Source organism: Bos indicus x Bos taurus, chromosome 23 (assembly GCF_003369695.1).
Source record: "Bos indicus x Bos taurus breed Angus x Brahman F1 hybrid chromosome 23, Bos_hybrid_MaternalHap_v2.0, whole genome shotgun sequence".
NCBI lineage: Eukaryota > Metazoa > Chordata > Mammalia > Artiodactyla > Bovidae > Bos > Bos indicus x Bos taurus.
The window spans coordinates 21,173,507-21,199,305 of NC_040098.1; the positions used below are offsets into that span (position 1 = coordinate 21,173,507).

Sequence of the window (25,799 nt, forward strand, 5' to 3'; positions counted from 1 at the left end):
CCTGCCCCCAATCCCTCCCAGCATCAGAGTCTTTTCCAATGAATCAACTCTTCCCATGAGGTGGCCAAAGTATTGGAGTTTCAGCTTTAGCATCAGTCCTTCCAAAGAACACCCAGGACTGATCTCCTTCAGAATGGACTGGTTGGATCTCCTTGCAGTCCAAGGGACTCTCAAGAGTCTTCTCCAACACCACAGTTCAAAAGCATCAATTCTTCGGCACTCAGCTTTCTTCACAGTCCAACTCTCACATCCATACATGACCGCTGGAAAAACCATAGCCTTGACTAGATGGACCTTTGTTGGCAAAGTAATGTCTCTGCTTTTGAATATGCTATCTAGGTTGGTCATAACTTTCCTTCCAAGGAGTAAGCGTCCTTTAATTTCATGGCTGCAATCACCATCTGCAGTGATTTTGGAGCCCCCCAAAATAAGTCATCAGTTACATAATAAGGGTAAAGGGAAGGTCTTCCACTTAAAGAAAGAAGGCCATTGTTTTGAGAGAGAGGTAATATTAAAAATATTTGACAGCAAATATGGCATGAGCCTGACCCATATGAACAAGGATACCAGCTGAAGCTCAGTCCCACTTTCAGGGTTCCTGCTATGTTTGGGAGGAGTTCTGAAAGTGAACTTTTCTCACCTACATCAATAATGTCTCAGTAACCCTCCAGCTGTTTTTATCAGTGAGGAAGCTAGTGGAGGCTGTTTAACTTGGCTAATGGGAAAAAATTCCCAATCCATCCAACGAAAAGCCCAGAGTAGAATTTCACCGTCAAGGTGATATATCTTGAGTAGGGCTCCCCCTTTTTTTGTAAATCCCCAAGACGTTCCTATTTATTCCAAATTCCTAGAATAAATGTGCTCAGTCATGTCAGGCTCTTTGCGACACCATGGACTGAAGCCCACCAGGCTCCTCTGTCCACAGGATTTTCCAGGCAAGAGTACTGGAGTGGGTTGGCATTTCCTTCTCCAGCATAAATGGCAGACAACAACTAAAAGACTCAGCGATGAGCAGAGACAGAAAAAGAGAATTATCTTATGTCATTCCCAATTTCTTTATCCTTTGAAATTATAAATTCTGGGCACAGTCTACTAAAACTCACCAACCTATATGAGCCTGCTGTGTCTTAGAAAAAGCTGAGAGATATGACCTCATGCTCAGCAGTAACCTTGTGATGGATGAGCAACTTCCTGGTTCCTCAGACTCTATTTTCCTGTCTGTGAAGTTAGAAGATGTGGGAGGGAAACCAAGCACCCTGACATCATATGCCGGGAAGAAGTGGCGTGATTCTCAGCATTACTGCTCTTGGAGGACAAAGGTCTAGATTACTTGAAGCAGTCTTAAACCACATTCTCTCTCAGAGGGATTATGCACCAGGAACATTCATTGTGAAACGGACCTGAAACACATCAGGGAACTGCTCTCCTAAATCTTCTAAACAACCAGGGCTTCAAATAAACTGGTCTCTATCCCTTCATCAGCCCTGAGCAGCCCAATTTTGATTGAAGGGGTGGGAGGAGGTCAAGGAGGTTGTACACCTTGCAAGTTAAGAAGACTGTTCATGAAATGGCCAGATCTATGGGGTCTGATCAAGTTGTGATTCCAAGCTTGGTGTATAGAGGGTAATAGTTAAGCTTGTTCTGGAAATGATTTCCTAAGCTCTACACAGCTCTGCCCTCCTGTGCTCTCAGGTGTCCTCAGCCCCTCTTCCCTGGGGACCCCAGCCTTAACACTCTTCTTGGTTCCTCCTGGGGAGAAAGAAGGCAGGAGGTAAAGGAAAGCCCACATTTGATTACCCTCTGCCCAGGTGCCTCCTCCTCCTTCCTCCAGTTCAGGTCTCCGCTCCTGGCTTGGGTCCAAGCACAACTGCTCCCCTTAACATCACCCTGGGTAGCACCACCCTAGAAGGAAGCTCCCTGGAGTACTTGAGCATCATCTGCTTAAACGGTTCTTATCCTTGCCTGCGCATCAGAATAAGCTCCTGGGGAACTTCTTTGTTTCCTCTCTTCATTTGTTTGTTGTTTTAACATCATGTCAGACCAACTAAATTAGCATTTCTGGTGGGGGCAGGAGTGAGGGGGTGTGTCTGTATCCGCCCCAGCTGTTTATGATGCCGAGGGAGGTTTGAGGTATGCAGGTCCAAGCTTTCAGCTTCCCATTGCCCTAGCCACACTCCTGGCACTTTCCATCACAACCCTATAGTCCTCTCTCCACTAAAGAAATTATGTAGAAACAGAATCTTAGGGGGAATGCATTTAGGAGGCAATCAATCAATGGTGGATGAATGAATGGATTCATGGGAGTATAGACTCAGAGGTGATTTACCCAATAGTTGATGCAATTCAGCAGCCAAGGCTGTTATTTGAGGTTGTGTCATATATTTCACGTAGTATCAAATGTGGTGCACAGTTACAACACAACACAGAACGTTCCATAGGCCTAAAATCGTGCTAAGTTATGCTTAACTTGCATGCACGAAATGAACTCAGTTATGGTCCTTGGCTCGAAAAAGCTCTCAATCATATCAGGAAGGCATGAAACAGAGACTGAAAGAAAAATATGAGTTTAAAAGATGCTATTTACTAAATGTCTACTAGGAACCAAACACTGCCCTAAATGTAATTATAAGTATGTTCATTCACTTAATTTGCCTCACAATAAGACTAGGAGGTAGGTGTTTCCTCCTAATTCATGCATGAGAAAATTAAGGCTTTCAGAGAGGTTACTAGACTTATTCAGGTTGCCCAGCTAGTAAGTAACAGTAAGAATTGCCCCCATTTTGGCCTGTCTCCGGGGCTTCACTGGTGGCTCAATCAGTAAAGAAACCACCTGCAATGCAGGAGACCTGGCTTCAATCCCAGGATCAGGAAGATCCCTTGGGAAAGGGAACGGCAACCCACTCTAGTATTCTTGCATGGAGAATTCCATGGACAGATGAGCCTGGTGGGGAAAGTGAGCTGCAGTGTGAAGTAATAAGATGACTAGAAAAAGTTGGCCTGGGGGAGTTGGGTGGATTTTGGAGTGACCAGGGTCACTGATCAGACCCTGAAGGATTGGCAATGCTTAAACATGTGATGGGGGAAAGAAAAGAGAATTTCAGGCAAAGGAGAAGACCATAGGTGGAGAGCCTTATCCCTGTTTAAAGGGAACAAAACATCCCAAAGGGTGATGTTTAGCTGTCCCTTGAGCCCTTGGTGGATGTTGCCAAGGGTAGCTTGTCCAACCACTGTGATGAAGGCTCGGCCACCATCCCTGAGAGCACATTGTTCTCCTGAACAGTCACCATCAACAAGGGAAGGCAGAGCTATTTTCTGCTCTGCCTCGGAAAAAAAAATGAATGTAATGGCTTTAGGGCCCCAGTGATTCCCTCTTTCCTGTAATAGACTATAGTGGAAAGAATACCAGCTTTGATGCAAAACAGGCCTGTGTTCTGATTGCAGCTTCACCACTTATTAATTGTGGGTGAGACACTTAACCCCACAGAGGCTCAGTTTCCTGATGTGAGTAATGGGGATCACAGTACTGGCCTTGCAGCATTGTTGTGGAGATTAGAGACTTGTACCCATGAAGCTCGAAAAAGCCTGGTCATGGTTGCATTTGTTAAGGTCTGATTTGTGCCCTCTAAAATTAATATGTTGAATTCCAGCCCCCAGCAGCTCAGAATGTGACCTTATTTGGAGACCAGGTCTTTAACGAGGTCACTGAGTTAAAACGAGGTCATATGGGTGGGGCCCTTATCCAATATGAGCAGTGACCTTATAAGAACAGATACTATATTCGGTCTTAGCCCAAAGGCTGAGAAGTGATGAACAGTGATCTTATAAGAGGAAGAGACCTACACAGAGGGAGAACCACGTGAAGACACAGGAGGAAGACAGCATCTCCAAGCCTCTGAAAAAACCAACTCTGCTGACACCTTGATTTCTGACCTCCAAGCTCCAGAATTGTGAGAAAATAAATTTCTGTTATTTTAGTCACCCAGTCTGCAGGTCTTTATTATGGCACTCTGAGAAAACTAATACAGAATTCAATAAAAATGATACTTCTTTTTATTTTTTATCACCCAAAAAGTGTGAGTCTGACCCTCTCGTCTGCTACCCAATATTTATTATTTATACTGTGAATGTTTTTATGAAAATCAAAAAATGGGTTATCTGACTATAGGACAAAACATACACAGTTAAAACTGAAAGACAGATTAGAATTAATCTTTATGCAGAGGTAGAGACTGCCTCTCTTGGTGGGCACAGTGGGGGAAGGAAGGGGTGGGATGAATTGAGACAGTAGCATTGACATATATACACGACCATGTGTAGAACAGATAGCTAGTGGGACGTGCTGTGTAACACAGGGAGCTCAGCCTGGTGCTTGTGATGACCTAGAGGGGTGGGATGGGGTCTTGGTAGAGGGGGGCTCAAGAAGAAGGGGATCTATGTCTATATATAGCTGATTCATATCGCTGCATGGCACAAACCAACACAACATTGTAAAGTAATTATCCTGCAACTAAAAACAAATTTAAAGAAAATGATCTGCTAAGGAAAAAAGAAAAAGAATTTGCCTTTCGTTCAAACACTACCCCCAGCCCTCCACACACACACATACACACACACACACACACATCTAATTTTTTTAGATGACATAACTAAGACCTGGCAATGGCTGTGTGTCTCAAAGGCAGCTGGGAGCTGAACTAGTCAGGACTGAAGAGGTTAATTAAGGATTTCAAAAATTCTAGATAATGATATTGACCTATAGTGGACAAGTCATTTGTCATATAATGGTGGAGAATAATTATCAGCAAAGATGATGATGGTGATGGGGATGGCGGTGATGGTGGTGGTTACAGATCACTGATATTAGATCTGTTTCAGGCATAGAGCTATTTCAGTATTCATAGTGCTATTACATCTGTCTCAGGCCTAATGCTGTAAGAGGCATAGAAGCTCTCTTCAAGAATTATGTCATTTAACCCTCTCAATTAATCCTATAATATCACTAAATTATCCTTAATTATTCCATATTCAAATATGGAAATGGAAGGTTAGAAGGATGAGTAACTCACCAAGGTCAATCAGCTGATACGTAGTGGTGGCAAAATTATAAACGTAGCCATCTATTCCTTTGGGAAAATGGTACCATTTGGGTTAGGGATCTTTTTGGGGTTATCAACAAGAATAAATGAAAAGCTTTATCTATGTGAACCCTAGTCCAGCCAACTGAGTTCCAGCCTCACCTTGCTACTGATTCATTCATGATCTGGGGCAAGTCACTTCACCTCTCTGCATCTCAATTTTCTTTTTGGCAAAGCCAAGGAGTTGATGGCCCTTGGCAATTTCAAAATTGAGGTGAAAGACATGGAGTCTGATGGTCCCATTGCTGTTCAAAGAGTCTAAAATTTCTCACAGTTATTTCAAATCCATTGTAACCTCACTGAGGTTTCCAAGGCTAATCATAGCTATCTCTTGCATTTGTCTACTCCACCTCTGATTGACTATGCTAGCTAAGCCTTCACTGCCCCACACAGGCACCACTGCGATGGCTTCCCTTCTTTTCCTCTCTACCCTACCATCTTCATAGATACAAGACTGACCTTCTGCAAGCACTCTTCACACCTGTTACCTCTGTTCAGCTCTCCACTGCTTCCAGAACAAAAGCAATGGTGTTTGCTGATGCTGGAGGCCCTCCATGACCTGGATCTTATTTTTCAGATCTGGCATATTTAATAAGCATCTATCACATTTTCACAACTAAAGCTGGTAACTTTTTCATCATTTAAAATAGTGCAAGACAGATCTTGAGCTAGGAGTAGTTTTGCTTTTAAAATTAAGACTATGGTCTGGGACTTTCCTGGCAGTCCAGTGGTTAAGACTCTGAGCTCCCGAAGCAGGGGGCAGGGGTTCGATAGCTGGCTGAGGAACTAAGATTTCACATGCCACATAGCATGTCCTAAAGATAAATAAATAAATAAAAATAAAACAACAACAAAAAGACTATTTAAAAAAGGGAGGGGGACAGAAAATGCAAGCAGATACTTAAATAAACATTAAAAGAAAAACACTGTGGTCAAACCTTCACAGTTGATGTTTTATTCACTGACTCCACCAGCCCCACAGGCAATAGTGAATAGAGAAGCAGGGACTTTGCCTTCAGATATGAATCTGAATTAAAAGTTTCTTTTTTAGCCTTTCTGAAACTTGGCTTACTCGTTTGCAAAATGGATTGTTGAGAATTAAATAATAAGTAAAATAAATAAATAAAATAGTGAACGAGATTTTCCATTGTCCATTCAAAGGTAAAAACATGAAAATTAATCTTTTGAGATGTAAGAATAATTATTTGCTCAAACTATTTTTCACTCTTTGGCAAAACCAAAGTAATCCTGTGATTTACTTGGTTTCTTAATCTCCGTTTTTTCCCTGCCCCTTTGCCTCAACATTGTTGCTGCATATTCAGTTCTACCCACCCTTCAGTGCTCAGGAAAATGACTACATCCTGGTTGGAGATTCTCTGCTTTGTTCAGCTATAAATGGGAGGTCAGGTATATTGAACACAAGAAATCTCGTTAAAAAGTAGAAGAGAAAGAGTGGCAATTCTTCCCATAGGTAAACTTCCTGGTTTTAGATCATGCACAGAAGGTGATGCTATATACATGGCTTTCTTTTTAATAAAAGAAGAATGGCATTGTATGCTAGGACGCTAACAAGGTAAGCCATGCATCTTGGCCTGCGTCTGACTAACTGAACAGGTTATTGTATTCTTTGAAAGAAGCCAAAGATATATCTTCTTATGTTGTGTTCTATATATACACATATATATATATGCCTGAGTCATGTACTTCTGATCAAAACAGAGACTAGATGAGAGACTAAAAATAAATATGCATGTATATTATTCTACTATTAGAGAATAATTCAAAGCAGAGTTCTTCTTAATGCAGATGATGGATGGTAGTAGCAAATTTCAGGACTTTCATTGAAAATTTGACTGACATTATTATTCTTTATGGGCTTCCCAGCTGGTGCTAGTGATAAAAAACATGCCTGCCAATGCATGATACACAAGACACTTGGGTTTAATCCCTGGGTTGGAAAGATACCCTGGAGGAGGGCATGGCAATCCATTCCAGTATTCTTGCCTATAGAATCCCAGGGACATAGGAGCCTGGTAGACTATAGTCCATGGGGTTGCAAAGAGTCAGACATGACTGAAGCAACTTAGCACCCACACATGGGCTTCCCAGGTGGTTCAGTTGGTAAAGAATCCACCTGCAGATGTAGGAGATTCAGGAGACACGAGTGTGATCCCTGGGTCAGGAAGATCCCCTGGAGAAGAAAATGGCTACCCACTCCAATGTTCTTGCCTGGAAAATCCCACAGAGGAGCATGGTGAGTTACAGTCCATGGGGTCACAAAGAGTCAGACACGATTAGTGACTGACCAAAGAGCATATTATTCTTTGCTCAAGACTGCAATAAAGACAGGATGGCATCAATAACCTCCCTCCTGGAGTGCAGAAGTACAGATTAAAAACCCTCAAGGGCTCCTCTAACAGCCCGCCTTCACAAATCTGTGTTTTCAACAGCAAAAGGTGATGGCTTGCCTTTGCTGACCTTATCTAATGAGATGAATCTCCCTTGCACATGCAGAACTATAAACTAAATATTTATTTAACACAAACACGAAACACAATACCAATAAAAGAACTGCCTTGAAAATTTTTTTTTTCCAGTTTCATTTTCCTTTGCCTTAAAATAAGGTTCAGGAGAAGCATTGTGTCAGGGTAACTCAGTCCTATCAGATTAGAGAGGAACATTTGTTTGTACACAATGGGGTCAAGTTTTCCAAAACACACACACATGTGTGCGGCGTTGATAACCTTTCATCCTTCTTGTTGTAAATCACTGGAGGGTTTTACAACAGGAGATTGCCATCTCCATGAAACCTCTGAGCAGGAGATTGCCATCTCCACGAAACCAGTAAGTTCCTAACTCTGTTCTTGTCTCAACCATCTTGGTACTTTCATTTACCACGTGGAGGGGTTTTCCTAAACCCTGGCAAGACAATGCCTGAGGTGTTTTTCAGCTGCCACGGAGGGTGGCCCTGGGGTTGGCTGTGAGACTCCAAGGGCTTGGGCATGGGTCCAAGCCTTGCAGTTTTGTGGTCTCACTCTTTATGAGGTAAGATCTGAAATAATACTGAGTCTTCCAATAGCAACAATAATGGGCCAATCAGAGCAGTCTCTGATCACTGCAAGAACAGAGGTCCTGGGCCCCAGGGCCCAAGGCAAGCAACGGAGTGATGGAGGCAGAGACTGGAGGCGACACTCCAGACCCTCCAGGGGCCCCAGGGTAGCACTTATTTCTTTACCATGTGGTTTAAATTATTCCAACATTTTAGTAATTGGCAGGACCCTCTTAGATCTTTGTATTCCCTCGCTTCCCACCTCCCAGTTCCTCCATCTCCCTGACATCAGTCATGGGGTCCTTGGCCAATGACTTCACTTCTCTTAAATTTATATTTTCCTCCCTAGGCATTTTGTTAGAATTTAAGAATAGTGGATGACAGGGAACTATATTCAATAATTTGTAATAACTTATAATGGAAAAGAATATATATATATGTATAACTGAATCATTTTGCTGTAAAACAAAAACTAACACAACATTGTAAGTCAACTATACTTCAATAAAAATAATTATTTGCCTATTTTGAAGAAAAGATGTGTGTGCTACTTAAAATGAAAAAAAAATTACAGATTAAAACTTACAGATTAAATATTACATATTAATTAAATATTACAGATTAAAACTCCCTCCCCCCAAATATAGCACACTGGGAAGTCATGGCCATTCCAAGATTTTCTTAACCTGGATAGTCTGACTTTTGTCCTCATCTCATCATGAAAGGGCTTCCCTGGTAGCTCAGACAGTAAAGTGTCTGCCTATAGCGCAGGAGACCCAGGTTTGATCCCTGGGTCAGGAAGATCCCCTGGAGAAGGAAACGGCAACCCACTCCAGTATTCAGGCCTGGAAAATCCCATGGACCAAGGAGCCTGGTGGGCTACAATCCATGGGGTCGCAGAGTCGGACACGACTGAGCGACTTCACTTCACTTCACTTTATCATGAAAAGCATTTTCTAAAGTGTGATATTCTTCACTAATCCTCGTCCTTCCTGGTTTCTTGTTGGTTTCTGACAACACTTAGCTGCTCCTCCTTCATGCCTTCCCCTTTTTCTCCTTCACTTCACTTTGGGGTCTCTCTTCACTTCAGCCTTTTCTCCTTTCCCTCCTCCTATGATTCTGTCCTCCTCATCCTACACTGTCTGAGTGTAGGCTTGCAAACCTCCCCTGGGTCCTTGGCTGATCTCTTTTGACACTCTTAGGGAGCTCGTCCATGTCTATAGCTTTAACTATCCACTTGTATGAGAATCCCCCAAACTTTATTTCCACCTTAGTCACTTTTCTAACATCGTCCCAAATGCACTATTTCCACCTGGGTCTAAATTCAGCTCATCCGGAACTAATGCGTCTCTTCTCTCCTAACCCATCTCTTCCCAGATTGACAAACTGCTGGCTTCTTTCTCCAGGTTCCCAGGCTCACAACCCCGCAGGTATTCTGGGTCACAAGCCTTGCAGGCAGGAATGAGAGGAGCAATTCAGCCATTCACTCAGTCTTGTGAATACCTCCAGCGCCCGCATTTTCTTTCCCTCGGCTGCCATATTGGTGTGGATGGTATCATCTCCTCAGAACCATGATCACCAGAATGACTGCAGCAACCTTCCTCTTTCCCTCCCTGTCCAATATCCAATACCATCTGCCAATTCATTTGCCTAGAACACTATTTGTCATATATTGCTACTATGCCACAGTCAGATACCCTAAACATTCTCAAATGCTCAGAGGAAATCTGGGCTAATTCACCTGGCAAGCATGGTTACCACAACTGAATGTAAACCCAGATCCAACACAATTTTCTTCTGTAACACTTGGAGACAGAACTGGCTGGCTGACCTACTCACAAGCATTTATTGTACCTTCTTTTGCAAAATGTGTCATAAATATTAACACTAAGTATTGGTTGAAGTGATTGCTACCTCTTAACTTATTCTCACACTATTCTTGGCAACCTGAAATGCCCCATTTCTCCCTTCTGAGATTTACTCATTATTTCAGGTCTTTTGTACTCCTTTAGTAGCAACAAGAATTGCTATCATTTATCAAGCTTTAGCTATATGCCAGGCTTCCCTCAGTCAGAAAAGAATCTGCCTGCAATGCAGGAGACCTGGGTTCAATTCCTGGATCAGGAAGATCCCTTGGAGAAGGAAATGGCAATCCACTCCAGTATTCTTGCCTGGAGAATCCCATGGACAGAGAGGAGCCTGGCGGGCTACAGTCCATGGGGTCCCAAGAGTCGGACATGACTTAGCGACTAAACCACCACCACCAGCTATATGCCGGTCATTAGACTGAGCGGTGTACCTGATGTGCTAGGCTCATTTTAATCCTTAAACCCTATATTGTTAGAACTATCAGTTATCTCCATTTTACCAACTAAGAAACTGAAACTTGGGTAAATTAAATCATACACCCCAAGTCACACAATAATAACCAATTCTGTTGCTAAATCTGAACTCTTACCCTTTGTGTGGAATAGACTGCATCTCCCTCCCTGGCTACTTCTCTGGCCGTGCTGCTGCTGCTGCCAAGTCACTTTAGTCATGTCCGACTCTGTGCGCCCCCATGGACTGCAGCCTACCAGGCTTCTCCGTCCATGGGATTCTCCAGGCAAGAACACTGGAGTGGGTTGCCATTTCCTTCTCCAATACTTCTCTGGCCGTAGCATGAATATTTTTCTGTAGCTCTATTGCGGTTTTTGTAGCACAGCATAGTTATTAGGCATATGGACTGGTCAGACTGCCTACTTGCCAGCTTTCTGTGTCTCGGGCAACTTAGTTAAAATTGTGTGTCCTTTTGTCTATAAATTAGGTATTATAATAGAAACTGAGACATGGGATTATTGAAATAACTACATGACTTAACCACCTTTGTAAAGTACTGAACACAGTGCCTAGCACAAAATAAGTACTCAGTAAACATTACCTGTTATTATTAAAATCCCCAGGGCCAGTGTTTTGCTTTCTGTTAAGAGTGGAGAGGGCAATGGCACCCCACTCCAGTACTCCTGCCTGGAAAATCCCATGGATGGAGGAGCCTGGTGGGCTGCAGTCCATGGGGTCGCTAAGAGTCGGACACAACTGAGCGACTTCATTTTCACTTTTCACTTTCCACTTTCATGCATTGGAGAAGGAAATGGCAACCCACTCCAGTGTTCTTGCCTGGAGAATCCCAAGGACGGGGGAGCCTGGTGGGCTGCCGTCTGTGGGGTCACACAGAGTCGGACACGACTGAAGTGACTTAGCAGCAGCAGGAGTATTAACTGATTAAAGGAAAGGATTCTCTGTCTTTGTAATTCCACAGCTCTTTGCACATCTATCAGTATAGATGCTTCTACTAAGTTGTGACTTTAAAGGTTTCACTTTTGTGATTATCTTTTAGGAAACGGGCAAGACTCCAATTATTTTAACCATCATCACCACAATCAGGCAATGTGAGTTGAAATGCTGAGTTGTGTGAATTCATAGCATCCCCATAGTGAACACAGATACTTAACTCAACAAGCCTTCCTAAAGCACCTACTCTGGGTTGAAACTCCTGGCGAAACTGAGCCTGAGAGGGATCCCACTTAGAGACAAAGATTACAGCAATGAGCGATACTAATTTGGACTCTATGAGGAATGTTGGCAGGGAAGTTTTCTAGGGGCATATTTTCTGATTTAAAAAAAAAAAAAACTCTGAAAAACAACAACAACAAAAACCCAACTCTGATTTATTTTCTACCCATCTATATAGATCAGTCCAGAAAGTGGCAGATCAGGCAAAAGATAACTAGTATTTCTTTTTCTGGGAATTGAGACACATGTTAAAGTGACATTGAATAAAAGGATGACCCCCTCCCACCATAGTCATTTGGCAGCAGAAGAACACATCCTGTTTACCTAGAACATTTCATCAGATTCTGTAAACTCTGCAAGTAACAGGGAGCCAGTGACTCTGCATGGAAGCCAGTGGGGTTGTTTCAGTTGAAACTCGAAAGGTAGGGCCATGTCTGGGGAGCTGGAGTTGCCTCCTCATTCTCACCTGCAGATGTGTGTGGGGGGCGGGGGCGGTGGGGGGTGGCGTTCCACTCATAAACAGCCACAGCCAGGATCCTAAAACAGGATGCTCACCCCTGCTGGCGCTTCTGGCCCCAGCTTCTGGGCGACCTGAAGCAGTATTACTTCTGCTTCACTATTTAGACTTTGTCTCTTACGGTTTGGACTCAGTGGTTCTCAACCTTCACTGCATAAAAGAATCACTTTGGAGATTTACAAACAAAACCAACCAAGCAAAACAGCATGAGATTTCCCTAGAGATTCTCACTCAGTTGTTCCAGGGAAGTGTCTGGGCACCGTTTTCTTTTGCTAAGTTGCTGAGGATGATGCCAATAAACGGCAGGTGTTAGAATGTGCTCAGATCTGGACCAGGCAATAGCTGAATCTACCTACAGACTTCCAGCACAACTGGGAACCCGTGCTGCTCCAAAACTGATAGAATCCAGCAATCGCATTCATTCTCTACTCTATATGATTTTCACCCTCATGATGTTATCAACCTCTTGGTTGGAAAGGCAGAGATCTGCGCTTCTTCTCATTCCAGTGCCCCTGGAATTCTGAGCTCCTCAGTTTCATATTTCATAAAATGGGAACAAGCTACCTGCTTTACCTGTGATGAGTGAGTTGAAAGAGAAGGAGGTCTCTGTCAGGGGCTAGCACTGTGCAGTAGGGTGAAATGATTCATCAAAATACCCAGAGAAAGAATCAACGTGGGCAAATTTAACAAGATGGTCAAGAAAGCACCAGAGAATGTCCAAAATCAGAGCCAACTGGCCCTCTAGTTTGGAGTAGAGAAATCTTGGGAAGGGCAAGAAAATGCCTAATAGCAGTTGAAAAGTACTTTGTGATTATTCTTAGACTTGGCATTGCTCATGTAACTTCATTGCAGATCCTCTCCCCATGACCCATACTCATTTGTTCATAGTATTTTATTTCTTATTCACTTGTCTCATAATAATGAATAGAAGGAAAAAACTTAAAGGCCATCTTTTTACAGAAAGCTAAAAGAAATAGAAAGTGAACCCACATTTTAAATACATCTATTATTCATTAAGAAAGGAAATCTCTCCCATTGTCCCCCCATTTCCCTAGAGCCAACTACTTAATCTAGCTGGCTAGCTGTCATTTATATATCTATAAATCCATCCATCTATTCAGTTACTCTTCTTTTATTTTCCAGAACAGAATACCTTTGATGGACTTCAAGAGAGAAGCCCAAACTACTAGTTGAAAATTCTAGAATTTAATCCATGGGAGGTTGTTACAAATACTATGCATTGTCCAAGCCAAAACCAACACATAAATAACAATGGTAAAAATGAAAAAAAAAAAAAACTATTTCAAGCTTTTCTAAATATTAAAACAACTGCTCACATTCCCCATGTATTATTTTTTTCTTTACAGTGAGGGGAAGGTATTGTTAAAGACCAATACATGGATCTGACAATGAGAATGTCTTGTACTCCTAAGTGCCCTGGCTTGCCCTAAGAGCTGGGAAGACAGAAAAATCAGTCACTTACCACCATCTAACCACCATCTAACTGGTAAGATAGATGGCAAACAATTGAGTGGATAACATTGGGGAGGGAAGGAAGCTAATACATATGGGGCATGTGGGGTTTGAAAAATTGTGAGACATATTCTGTTATAGTAAGAATATAACCATGCATTACATGCATCATTCAAAAATGAAAGTCCAGAAACATTAGCTCTTTATGAAGGGAAAAACTGAGCCACGGTGAAGTGGTATGACCCCGCTTTCTGCAAAGTATTAGAAAACACAGTTGAAGCAAACCACACACCACAGGGCAACTCCTCCTTTCTAGAACACTTGAGGCAAGCCTGCCTGCTCTTGATCCCAGTGCTTTATCTGACCTCCTTCCCAGAGCTGACTCGCAAACCCCATTCCATTCAGTAGCTGGGTAAGGAAGGGGGTAGCTTACATTTTACGTTTCCGGACTGCCTAGGACCCGAGAATACCTGCACACTTCCTGCTACATGCAGGGTAGCCTCCCCGGCTGCCTGGCGTGGAAATCCACAGCAAGCAATTCACGAACCTTCTGGTCTCTATGGTATTTTCTGGCTCAGGGATGGGGAAACTCATTAAAAAGATAGAAAACGGAAAGCTCTTTATATTATAGAGGAAATCCTAAAAGCACCCCAGCTCACTGCTGGACACTCCATCTTCCTAAACACAATCTCATCGACTTGACCAACAGCCGCACGCCCGATGTCCTGGCCAGCCGTGCTTTGTGCTTGCAACATGCAAGTCACAGCTACAGAAAAGAGGATTGTAACTGAAAAGTGCCATAATAGGAGCCTCAGAGTGACCTAGGTGCCCCTGAGTTCTTACTACCAAAAGAGACAAACGCCAGTAGGAGAAATGCCTGTTACCTGCCCAGCACCGTCGTTCCCAGGCCGGCTCTGGCTCCGATCAGACGTCTAACAAAGTTCCAGCTCTCTGCTATGAGGCCACTTGCCCCGCAGCCTCATGCTCGACGAAGGGCGAGCCAAGCTGGGCTCATGAGGAGGGCTCAGGCAGGACTGGGAGCTCCGAGCCAAGCTCAGCCTCCTCTCGGACCGGTGCCTCCCTGCCGTGGTCCTCCCAGCCTCACACAGCCATCCCCAACGGCTCGCCGCTGTTTGAAAACAAGAAGTGATTTCCTGGTCCTCTTCCCCAGATGGTGTGTGCTATTTCCCTCACGCCCATGGGAAGTCCTTCAGATCCTTCTTATCTGGAAACCTATTCACTGAGTAGCCAGACTTGTTTGGCCAAAGCCCCTAATCCTCGCTTTCCTTTCTTTAGAGAAAAAACTTCAGAAAACGAAACCAAAGAGAGTCCGCAAATGGGGTTGAGCTTATGGCCAGTGTAGGATGCCTGGTTTAAACCTTTGAAAGATGCCCACTAAATGAGACTGTGTTTTCAGAGTGGAAAGAAAATTAAAATGATCAATGAGCGTCATTTCTAGCAGCACCAAGAAATCAGAGATTTTAGAAGTCCTGGACATGGAAAAACCTAGTGAAATCATTTGGTGCTAGCCCTGGGTTTTTGGGAGGGCTGCCCTTCAAATTCACCACATTCAGAGGTATGTAGTTCTTCCAGATTTTCCAGGGAAAGTCTGAAATATTTGTGAATATTTGTGCATCAAATTACAAATTCTGTAACATTTAACCTATTGTCTCAGTTAACACTAATGTTTAAAGATAAGGAGATACATGGAAAAAGGCAGGCTGCGGTTGATTTGTTGGGTTTAAAGATGAATGAGATGAAGCAATTATACTGCAGTAAAAAAAAAAGATGAATTAGAATTAGAGTTCTTGAGATGAAAGTGACCTATCCGTCCTCATTTTACAAGCAAGGAAACCAAGATCCAGGGAGAAACAGTGACTTTCCCAAGGTCAGAACACAGATGGGAAGTGACAAATGGTCACCTCATTGTTCTTAAACATCTCTCTGTGTGGAATACTCTTCAACTTCCTACTCTGAAGCCCTTCCCACAGAAAGCCTGATGAATGGGCCCTCGCCTAGGGCCCAGGAATCTGCATTGTAAGTGCCCCAGTAAAAAGGGCATCCCCAGACTGCACTGAGAGATACCCTCCTAATGTCAGGACAGTGCAAGGACACCAGAGTCAGACTGCAGGGATTCAAACCATAGGGCCACTGATTCCTATTTATGTGGCCTTGGAGATGTTATGAGACCTCACTGACACTCAGTTTTATTATGTGTGAAAGTGGAATAATAATACTGCTGAGGCTGTGAAGGCTCTGATAAAAGCCTGGCATGGAGGATGAACTCCAGAACTGGAGACCTGGGCTCGAATCCTCCAAGCTCTTGGATCTTCCCTCTCCCACATCGTCTCCCTTCCTCCTGGCCAGCCTTCCCTTCCAGCCAGAGCTCCCATCCTGTAGGCATGTCAGTAACTACTTGTCATATTCAGGCTGGGGACAAGGGTGAAGTGTTTGGCGAAATGAGGATGAACCTTCAAAATATTGGATTGGCAAACATTTTGTTCGAGTTTTTCTGCAACCTCTTATGGAAGAACCCAAATGAATTTTTGGCCAAGTCAACATTATTATTCCACTTCTTGGTACTGATTCTCAGTTGTATTCTCCAGCCCATTCCACACCAGCATGGGAGATGGTGGTGGCTGCCCCCAACAGCTGACCCTCACCTCTTCTCTGCTGCCAGCCTGGGCCTGGTTATGCGCTCAGGGGTGCACTGTGATAGGTTTAAAGTGCAGTGACATCATTCTCCTTGCTAGACCCTGGGATATGCTTAGACATATGGCCAGATGTGGATGTATGTCACCTCTGGATTTACTATCAATGGCAAAATGTGTGTGCATGCTCATGTCCGAGTCTTTTGTGACCCCATGGACTGTAGCCCTCCAGGCTCCTCTACCCACGGAATTTCCCAGGCAAGAATATTAGAGTAGGTTTCCATTTTCTCCTCCAGGGGATCTTCCCAACCCAGGGATCATTGACAGGCGGATTCTTTACCCTTGAGCCACCTGGCACAATAAAGGGCCTTATTATTTAATCCAGTACTAACTGCCCTACCTGTAATAAAGTGGTGAATCATTATGAAAAATAAATCTTTTCTTTCTATAGAAAACACTCATGACACAGTAAGTCAAATATACTTCAATTAAAAAATAATTCTATAAAAATAAATAAAATACTACCCTTGGCCAGTAAATAAATAGTAAGACACATAGATACAGAATCAAAAAAGCTTAAATCATATTTTAGAATATAGTCAATCCTTGGACAATGTGTATGGGTCTACTTGCATGCTGATTTTTTTTTTTTCACTTAAATGCATACAACTGTGTGACATGACCCACAGTTGCTTGGATGACTCCTTGTATCTGAAACCAGGATACAGAGTAACAATTGTAAAGCTAGGTGCAGATTTTCAGCTATGCAGAAGTGATTATCCTTAAACCTGTGTTGTTCAAGGGTCTACTGTATTCTAAATTTCTTGTGCTAAATATTTGCAGTACTGACTTTTCCTATACAAAATGGACAAAGATATTCCAGATTCATTTTTACACTAAACACCTATAATATTAAATATAGGTCGTAGAAAACACCTGGGTCTTGAAAACCCAGAGTAACCTGGGGTGAATCGTGTGGACACCAGATCTGCCCACTCATAGTTCCTCAGAAACTTACTTGGTTATTTCATCTTTCCGGGCCTCGGTTTTCTCATCTGCAAAATCAGAGTAATAATAAGAACTACCTCAGGGTTGTAGGGAAGATTGCATGAGTTCCACACCTGTAAAAATGCTTATGAAAGTGCCTGGCACTTAGTAAGCATGTGTTAAGTGTTGGCTATTGTTATTGTTATTATAGCATCACCAATTCCATGGACATGAATTTGAGCAAATTCTGGAAGATAGTGGAGGACAGAGGAGCCTCCAGTCCATGGGGTCACAAGTAGTCGAACATGACTTAGTGACGGAACAATAAAAATGTTATTTCTGCAGGAAAGAGATTTTTGTTGTAATAACATGGAGGGATTTGGTACTGCCTTTGCCTTTTGCTTTCTGCTGGCTTTGCCTCTGGTTCCACAAAGACTGGCACTTTGAAAATGCCTTCAAAATATATCTTCTTGTCTCTGTCATGAGATTTGGTTCCTTTGGGGGTAGCTTGAAAAGTTGGCTTAAAGCTCAACATTCAGAAAACGAAGATCATGGCATCTGGTCCCATCACTTCATGGGAAATAGATGGGGAAACAGTGGAAATAGTGTCAGACTTTATTTTTGGGGGCTCCAAAATCACTGCAGATGTTGACTGTAGCCATGAAGTTAAAAGACGCTTACTCCTTGGAAGGAAAGTTATGACCAACCTAGATAGCATATTCAAAAGCAGAGACATTACTTTGCCAACAAAGGTCCATCTAGTCTAGGCTATGGTTTTTCCAGTGGTCATGTATGGATGTGAGAGTTGGACTGTGAAGAAGGCTGAGTGCCGAAGAATTGATGCTTTTGAACTGTGGTGTTGGAGAAGACTCTTGAGAGTCCCTTGGACTGCAAGGAGATCCAACCAGTCCATTCTGAAAGAGATCAGCCCTGGGATTTCTTTGGAAGGAATGATGCTAAAGCTGAAAATCCAGTACTTTGTCCACCTCATGGGAAGAGTTGACTCATTGGAAAAGCCTCTGATGCTGGGGGCAGGAGGAGAAGGGGACGACAGAGGATGAGATGGCTGGATGGCATCACTGACTCTATGGACGTGAGTCTGAGTGAACTCCGGGAGTTGGTGATGGACAGGGAGGCCTGGCGTGCTGCGATTCATGGGATCGCAAAGAGTCGGACACGACTGAGTGACTGAACTGACTGAACTGAACTGAGTGGATTAGTGTAAGTGTAGATGAATGACACCAGCTGTGCTGGAAGGAATGAAGAAAACATAGGAGGAAAACCAGTTGTATAGCATAGGGAGCTCAGCTCAGTGCTCTGTGATGACCTAGATGGATGGAATTGGGGGTGGTGGTGAAAGGGAGGTTCAAGAAAAAGGGGATGTATGTATACATATAGCTGATACACTTCCTTGTTCAGCAGAAACTAACACAACATTGTAAAGCAATTATACTCCAAAAAAAGAGGAGGGGCGGTCACTAAAAGAATGTTGCAGGCTCAGAGCTTTGGAAAGCAATTGCAAGAGAGGATTGAATGTCTGATAGCGGAGTTTACCCAGTCCGGGAGAGGAAAGCTCAAAGACCTTCAGAAAAGAGGGTCATTCATAGAGATGTGGATGAACCTTGAGTCTGTCATACAGAATGAAGTAAATCAGAAAGAGAGAAATACTTTATATTAACACATGTATGTGGAATCTAAAAAAAAAATGATAAAGCTTATTTGCAGGGCAGGAATAGAGACACAGAGTAATGGACATGTGGACGCAGGGTGGGAAAGGGAGAGTGTGATAAACTGGGAGATTGGGAATGACGTGTATACATCGCTGCCTACTCACTTCAATTGGGTCGGACTCTGTGCGACTGTATAGGCTTCAGCCCTCCAGGCTGCTCTGTCCATGGGGATTCTCCAGGCAACAATACTGGAGTGGGGTGCCATGCCCTCCTCCAGGGATCGAACCCAGGTCTCCTGCATTGCAGGAGGATTCTTTACCTACTGAGCTATCAGGGAAGCCCCATGTATACAAGTGTAAAACAGATAGCTAGTGGGAAGCTGCTGTACAACACAGGGAGCTCAACTCAGAGCTCCCTAGAGGGGTGATGGGGAGGGGGGGAGGTGGGAGGGAGGTCCAAGAGGGAGGGGATATATGTACATGTATAACTGATCTTCTTTGTTGTACAGCAGACACTAACACAACAAGTAAAGCAACTGTCTTCAATAAAGTAAGAGTAACAATGCGGGGGACCTTGACTTGGATACGTCTTGCCTTAAAAAACACCCTGCTGTCTGAGTCAGATCCTGGGTTCACACTTTGGAAATGCTGTCTTTTTCCTGTTTGCCTTGGGTTGTGGGGCGCCGTCGACTCCGACATCAGACTGGGCGTCGTCAAGGTGGCTGTCCATTTGCCTCCCTGAGGAGCAATTCCTCTCTCACCCACCGTCCTGTTTGTTGCTAGGAACACTCCGTGCTTGTGGCACTCTCTTCACAATGAAAACAAAGACCAATAAAAAATGGAACCACCATATGGTCTCGGCTGCAACCCAGAGGCCAGTGCTGATGGGAAGACTTTGCCCTGTCACAGCTACAGCTGCTGTTCGCTGGGAAAGAGCCCTTGTCTGAGTTCTAAGATGTTGGAGTTGGTGGCAAGTTGAAACCAGACTTTTGCCTGATTGCGATGGTGCAGCTTGAGTAACTAATTCAACTAGTCATGTTATCGACATTTGTGTTAGTATGAGGCATCACTTATGACTTGAGGGGTTAGCCTCATTGGAGATAGAGTTATTTGCTCAGGCAGAAATGTAAGCACCGAGTAAATGTGTCTTTCCTGGAACATTCCAGGCTGTGTCATGCTTTTGCCCTTCCCCCTTCTTCATCTGGCTAACTTTTAATCTTCAATTAAGTAGCAGATGTTATTTCTTCCAAAGACTTTCCCACCCTTCCCAGGCTGAGTCAAGTATTTTTTCTCCCTGACCTCAAATGAGGAGGTATGTGTGTTTCTGCAGGTACCACACTACACTCAAATGATCATTTTAATGAATTGACTGTAAGTGCTTTGAGGGCTGGACCTTGTCTTATGTATTGTATACCCAGATCCTTGTTCAGTGTTGGCACGTCCTAGGTGATCCAGAAAAGCAAACAAAAGGACTACCCCATGATCCAGCAATGCGACTCCTGGATATACATCCAAAGAAAACCATAATTTGAAAAGATACATGCACCCCACTGTTCTTAGCAGCACTATTTACAAGTAGCCAAGACAGGGAAGCAATCTAAATGTCCATCAACAGATGAATGGATAAAGAAGATATAGTACATATATGTAGTAGAATACAACTCAGCCATAAAAAAACAATGAAATAATGCCACCTGCAGCAACTTGGATGGACCTATAGATTATCATAGTAAGTGAAGTAAGCCAGGTAATAGCAAATACATGATATCACTCATGCGTGGAATCTAATTTTAAGAATGATATAAATTAACTTATTTACAGAACAGAAACAAACTCTCTTATTTCGAAAACCAAAAATTTCGTTGCCAAAGGGGAAATGTGGGGGGAGGGATAAATTAGGAGTCATTAATATACACACACTGCTATATATAAAATAGATAACCAGCAAGCACTTACTGTATAGCACAGGGACCCCTACTCAATAGTCTATTATAACCTATTTGAGAAAAGAGTCTGAAAAAGAATGACTATGTATATGCATGTGTGTGCTCAATCTCTCAGTTGTGTCTGACTCTTTGTGACCCTTTGGACTGTAGCCCACCAGACTGCTCAGTCCATGGGATTCTCCAGGCAAGAATACTGGAGTGGGTTGCCATGTCCTTCCTCTAGGGGATCTTCCTGATCCAGGGATTGAACCCGCATCTCCTGTGTCTCCTGCATCGCAGGTGAATTCTTTACCTGCTGAGCCATCAGGGAAGCCCCGAATATGTGTATCAGTTCAGTTCAGTTCAGTTCAATTCAGTGGCTCAGTTGTGTCTGGCTCTTTGTGACCCCATGAATCGCAGCACACCAGGCCTCCCTGTCCATCACCAACTCCTGGAGTTCACCCAAACTCATGTCCATCGAGTCAGTGATGCCATCCAGCCATCTCATCCTCTGTCGTCCCCTTCTCCTCCTGCCCCCAATCCCTCCCAGCATCAGAGTCTTTTCCAGTGAGTCAACTCTTCCCATGAGGTGGCCAAAGTATTGGAGTTTTAGCTTCAGCACCAGTCCTTCCAATGAACACCCAGGACTGTGATCTCCTTTGGAATGGACTGGTTGGATCTCCTTGCAGCCCAAGGGACTCTCAAGAGTCTTCTCCAACACCATAGTTCAAAAGCATCAATTCTTCGGTGCTCAGCTTTCTTCACAGTCCAACTCTCACACCTGTACATGACCACTGGAAAAACCATAGCTTTGACTAGATGGACCTTTGTTGGCAAAGTAATGTCTCTGCTTTTGAATATGCTATCTAGGTTGGTCATAACTTTCCTTCCAAGGAGTAAGCATCTTTTAATTTCATGGCTGCAGTCATCATCTGCAGTGATTTTGGAGCCCAGAAAAATAAAGGCTGACACTGTTTCCTCTGTTTTCCCATCTATTTCCCATGAAGTGATGGGACCAGATGCCATGATCTTCGTTTTCTGAATGTTGAGCTTTAAGCCATCTTTTTCACTCTCCTCTTTCACTTTCATCAAGAGGCTCTTTAGTTCCTCTTCACTTTGTGCCATAAGGGTGGTGTCATCTGCATATCTGAGGTTATTGATATTTCTCCCGGCAATCTTGATTCCAGTTTGTGTTTCTTCCAGTCCAGCGTTTCTCATAATGTACTCTGCATAGAAGTTAAATAAGCATGGTGACAATATATAGCCTTGATGTACTCCTTTTCCTATTTGGAACCAGTCTGTTGTTACATGTCCAGTTCTAACTGTTGCTTCCTGACCTGCATATAGGTTTCTCAAGAGGCAGGTCAGGTGGTCTGGTATTCCCATCTCCTTCAGAATTTTCCACAGTTTATTGTGATCCACACAGTCAAAGGCTTTGGCATAGTCAATAAAGCAGAAATAGATGTTTTCTGGAACTCTCTTGCTTTTTCCATGATCCAGCGGATGTTGGCAATTTGATCTCCGGTTCCTCTGCCTTTTCTAAAACCAGCTTGAACATTTGGAAGTTCACGGTTCACATGCTGCTGAAGCCTGGCTTGGAGAATTTTGAGCATTACTTTACTAGCGCGTGAGATGAGTGCAATTGTGCGGTAGTTTGAGCATTCTTTGACATTGCCTTTATTTGGGATTGGAATGAAAACTGACCTTTTCCAGTCCTGTGGCCACTACTAAGCTTTCCAAATTTGCTGGCATATTGAGTGTAGTACTTTCACAGCATCATCTTTCAGGATTTGAAAGAGCTCAACTGGAATTCCATCACCTCCACCAGCTTTGTTCGTAGTGATGCTTTCTAAGGCCCACTTGACTTCACATTCCAGGATGTCTGGTTCTAGGTCAGTGATCATGCCATCATGATTATCTGGGTCGTGAAGATCTTTTCTGTATAGTTCTTCTGTGTATTCTTGCCACCTCGTCTTAATATCTTCTGCTTCTGTTAGGTCCATACCATTTCTGTCCTTTATCAAGCCCATCTTTGCCTGAAATGTTCCCTTGGTATCTCTAATTTTCTTGAAGAGATCTCTAGTCTTTCCCATTCTGTTGTTTTCCTCTATTTCTTTGCATTGATTGCTGAGGAAGGCTTTCTTATCTCTCCTGGCTATTCTTTGGAACTCTGCACTCAGATGCTTATATCTTTCCTTTTTTCCTTTGCTTTTTGCTTCTCTTTTCACAGCTATTTGTAAGGCCTCCTCAGACAGCCATTTTGCTTTTTTGCATTTCTTTTCCATGGGAATGGTCTTGATCCGTGTCTCCTGTACAATGTCACGAAACTTATTCCATAGTTCCTCAGGCACTCTATCAAATCTAGTCCCTTAAATCTATTTCTCACTTCCACTGTATAATCATAAGGGATTTGATTTAGGTCCTACCTGAATGGTATATTGGTTTTCCCTACTTTCTTCAATTTAAGTCTGAATTTGGCAATAAGGAGTTCATGATCTCAGCCACAGTCAGCTCCTGGTCTTGTTTTTGCTGACTGTATAGAGCTTCTCCATCTTTGGCTGCAAAGAATATAATCAATTTGATTTCAGTGCTGACCATCTTCTGATGTCCATGTGTAGAGTCTTCTCTTGTGTTGTTGGAAGAGGGTGTTTGCTATGACCAGTGCTTTCTCTTGGCAAAACTCTTAGTCTTTGCCCTGCTTCATTCCATATTCCAAGGCCAAATTTGCCTGTTACTCCAGGTGTTTCTTGACTTCCTACTTTTGCATTCCAGTCCTCTATAATGAAAAGGACATCTTTTTTGGGTGTTAATTCTAAAAGGTCTTGTAGGTCTTCATAGAACCATTCAACTTCAGCTTCTTCACCTTTACTGGTTGGGGCATAGGCTTGGATTACCATGATATTGAATGGTTTGCCTTGGAAACGAACAGAGTATACCTCACTTAATTCCTCTTCTTCTTTCCACGTTGCTCCAGCTGTGCTGGCCTCCCTGTGAGCCACCATGTTCCATCCCAGAGTCTTGGCACTGGCTGTTCCCTCTGCCTGGATGCTCTTAGCTCAGATATCCTCCTGTCTCACTCCTCACCTCATTCCTACCTTGCTCCAAACACTGTTTTCTTAGTGAGGGCTTCCCGGACCACCATATGTCACATTTTAGCCCTCCCAACCCCCTTCTCTGATGAATTTTTTCCATATCATATATCACTTCTAAAACACTGTGCATGTGTGCCAAGTCACATCAGTCATGTCCCACTCTTCTCGACCCCATGGACTGTATCCCACCAGGCTCCTCCATGGGGATTCTCCAGGCAAGAATACTGGAGTAGGTTTCTATGCCCTCCTCCAGGGGATCTTCCCAACCCAGGGATCAAACCCAGGTCTCTTATTTCTTCTGCATTGGCAAGTGGGTTCTTTACCATTAGCATCACCTGGGAAGCCCTACAATAACCTATAATGTACTTATTTATTAATATTTTACTGGTTGTCTCCACCTTCCAATCCTCCACTACTGTGGGAGCTCCCTGAAGGCAGAGACATCTATTTGTTTCATTAAAGAAGTGTATTTGAAAGTTTAACATGCAAGCAAAGTTAAGAAAGCCACAATATTAGTATATACCCAGCAGAAGGGTATACGAAAGTCCACGAAGCCTCCACTTGCAAAATATACTTCCACATTTTGACAGAGGAGCCTTTTTTTTTCCTTTTAATTCACAACCAGATGTTGGTAACCCTTTTGACCCAATGTGGCCCAGGGTCCGCTCTCTTTTGGTATTTACTATAGTGAGGCCAGGAAAATTCCCTTCTGGCACTGACTTGTCCTTACACAAGGAAGGAACCGACAAATAATTGGGCAGTTTTATAGTATACAAATGGGCTCATTCTTATCTTTTGTGTGTATATCTTGGCAGAGTCTCTGCTAATTGGACTTGTTCATATTTGTGCTCAGCTGCGACTTTTAGGTTTTATTTGCACTTGCTGTTACTGGACCCATTCCACTAATGGACAGATTTATTACGCATTCTTGGTGCATATCTTTCAGAGACTTACTTTGCTGTAGGAGCTTTCCTGTAGAAGCTTGGCTGTAGAGCTGTCCATCTTTTGGACCAATTGGATACAGTTGACAGCCATATTCTACCCACCTTATGTCTCCAGTGATGGCACCAACTTTGGCTAGAAATCCAAAGTACCCTCCAAGCGAAGCCCTGTTTTGGATCACTGCCAAGACTACCTTTCCTGCCTTTTCTTGAAAGAGAGAGAGACAGCATAGAGTGGAAATGGAGGCAGATTCAGGACACAGCTCCATAGAGGTGCCATCAACAGCCTTCTCTTGAACTTTGTTGACCTTCTCTCTTGACCTTTTCTTATGGAGGGTTTACCAGCGATGGCCTGGAACCATGTCTGGCCCTCAGATTCCACCTTTAGCTCTTAGAGGTGACATACCACATAGCAAAAAGTGCTCACTGATGCCCATGACATGACATATATCACCCACATGCTCCAGTCATGATGCGGATGATGTCAGACTTATGGACTGACCACACTTGTCATTGACTCCTCCTCCCCCTGCCATGTGAGTCTCATGGAGAAAAGCTGAGTACTGGGGGACATGGGTATGCCCTTTTGTCTTGGTCTGGGAAGGAAGCGATTTTGAAGGAAGTTGCATTTGGTCTCAAGCGTGCAAATTCCTTTGCTCATGAACACTGGGCGGTCATTCCTCCTATAATTTCTGCTCTTCTATTGTGTGTCTGGGGTGCAGAAACCTGTGTCAGCAGTTTTCACGTACCTGCAGCAGCAGTGAGGGCACCTGCTAACATTTAGCAGACCATAGTTTGGGGCTGCAAG

At 43.4% G+C, this 25,799-nt stretch overlaps 1 protein-coding gene and 1 pseudogene across 6 annotated transcripts in view; both read right to left on the minus strand.

Moving 5' to 3' along the window:
• ADGRF5 (adhesion G protein-coupled receptor F5) overlaps positions 1-25,799 on the minus strand; it is a 113,077-nt gene that overhangs the window by 60,565 nt on the left and 26,713 nt on the right. For 3 of the 6 annotated variants that reach the window (XM_027523975.1, XM_027523971.1, XM_027523974.1), the window contains exon 1: positions 14,611-15,025. The exons of 1 other annotated variant lie outside the window; for it this stretch is intronic. The gene's annotated coding sequence lies outside the window, so the exon portion shown is untranslated. Of the gene's footprint in view, positions 1-14,610; positions 15,026-25,799 lie in introns of those variants that run through there. 2 more of the 6 variants (XM_027523973.1, XM_027523976.1) reach the window with 2 other exon arrangements.
• On the minus strand, positions 3,636-3,808 carry LOC113882334 (annotated as a pseudogene).